The following is a 2,363-nucleotide window of genomic DNA, read 5'->3' as shown; positions in this document are numbered from 1 at the left end:
CATTTATCAGAAATTGTTACAGAAAGGTGCTTATTTATAGAAAAAATTCATATTGAATGCGAACCAACCTGCAGCATCTACCTCATGTGGCTGTGAGATAATGCTTCACAAGCCATAAAAATAGCTTGGAATATAGCTGCGAATGATCACAATATTTACTGTAGTTTCTAGCCTTGCAATATTTGTTCTACCAATGTTAATTTGTGGTAATTTACAAGTATTCCAGTGGGAGTGAAATCCATAGTTTAGCACTAGCAGTAAGAAAACACAATCTAAATGATTATTACATAGATGGTATATACGGAAATAGTGGAATATAAGACTTGTGAATACAGAGGAATGTCTTGCCTCGTGGAACTGCTAAAAGGACAGGTTGAAAATCACAGCAGACGTGCTCTGTAAAGGCCAGGTATAGATGGATTAGGGCTGTTCATGAAGCAAAATGGGTAAGATTGTGTATAGGGTAAGTTCAGCAAAATCAAGGGGATAAAATGAATAGAATAGAATAGAATAGAATATTTCAGTTGGAAGGGACCTACAATGATTATCTAGTTGAACTGCCTGACTGCTTCAAGGCTGACCAAAAGTTAAAGCATGTTATTAAGGGATTTGTCCAAATGGCTCTTAAACACTGCCAGGCTTGGGGCATCGACCACCTCTCTAGGAAGCCTGTTCCAGTGTCTGACCATCCTCTCGGTAAAGAAATGCTTCCTCATGTCCAGTCTAAACCTCCCCTGGTGCAGCTTTGAATCATTCACGCGCATCCTTCTGGATCCCAGGAAGAAGAGCTCAGCACCTCCCTCTCCACTTCCTCTCCTCAGGAAGCTGAAGAGACGTTTAAACTTACAGAAATATTTTAAGATTCCAGTCTATAAAGTATGACTGAATTTGCAATACAGTTACATAAACTTTAACTGTCTACGGGAGCACTTACACATTTACCTAAAACATACAAAGTTCTAATAGATAAGAGGTTGTAGGAGTTTTAATGATAATGTCTACTACAATCCACGGAACTTTATCTTTCCAAACAGAAAATTCAAAAAATCAGGAGAAAATCCCCATGAAATGAAAGCACATTTCCAAATAACACATGCTTTCTCAATCAGTATATCTTTCACTGGAGGTACTTTAAAACTTTTATCAAAAAGAAAATCAGATCAAAGAAGCAAGAGTTACACTTAGAGGCTGCTGAGTTGGCAAATTATGGTTTAACTCAAGCTATCCAGTTCTTTAAATTTTATTTATGTATTAGGTGAGTTTTTACTTAGCATTTTGTCAATCTGTGTTTGAACAGAAATGCAACTCAGTTAAAATATACAAAAACAACATTTAAAAATTACTTTTGTTTGTGACATAATGTCTTGCAAATGTGCTAGAAACATAAAACATAAAGCTTATCTCTTAATTAGGTAAATAAATGAAGTGTTATCTAGAAGTGCTGTAAAATTTTAAAAGGTAAAAATTTTAAATGTGAAAATACAGGTGGAAACTTTGGTTATTTTCAGAAACAGCTAAAAAATAATCAATAACAATAACAACACAATTTGCATTATTGAGTGGGAGGTTAACATAATTTTGCATCTCTACCTGCTAATCACTTTTGACAATCTAGCATTGTGACTTTCAAGTTTTCTGCACTCCAATTAGAATTTTTCTTATCAATGAAAGTCAATTTGCCTGCTTTTCCAGTGTGGTTTTGTCAAACTTTGAACAAGCCAACCCCACTGAAGAAAATTATTCCTTCTTCAGCAGGTACTCAAGTTTTAAGTAAAAGTAATTAAACAAAAAGCTTTTATTTGAAAGTTAAATAGTGTGGGAAAAGTAATTCTTGAAAAAAAATTAAAAGAAAACACTGGAATTTACCCCTTCTAAAGATTATCACAATAGTAAACCCTTCTTTATTATAAAACAAAATTTCATGAGTTAGTATGAAATTTGCATTTACTTCCATGACTGTTTTACCCAATTCTATATACCATGTGATTATATTTGCATGTCAGATTTGTATTTAACTATATTAAATTGTATTTATATCATTATAATTTGAAAAAGGTAAAACTTGAGAGGCAGCTTATACATAGAATCATAGAATGGTTTGGTTGGAAGCGAGCCCATCCAGTTCCAGCCCCCCTGCCACAGGCAGGGACACCTCCCACCAGACCAGGTTGCTCCCCGCCCCACCCAACCTGGCCTTGAACACTCCCAGGGAGGGGCCAGCCACAGCTTCTCTGGGCAACCTCTGCCACTTTTCCTGATATCTCATCTATCTTATATCTTCGTCTTATATCTCACCTTACCCTTATATCTCATCAGCTTGACCAACTTGATCTGCTTCTATGACCAGGTGACCTGCCTGGTGG

The sequence above is a fragment of the Cariama cristata genome, unplaced genomic scaffold (assembly GCF_000690535.1).
Source record: "Cariama cristata isolate BGI_N322 unplaced genomic scaffold, ASM69053v1 scaffold15545, whole genome shotgun sequence".
Taxonomy (NCBI): domain Eukaryota; kingdom Metazoa; phylum Chordata; class Aves; order Cariamiformes; family Cariamidae; genus Cariama; species Cariama cristata.
The sequence above is the reverse complement of the archived record's forward strand: the minus strand, read 5'-3'. Positions refer to the sequence as shown.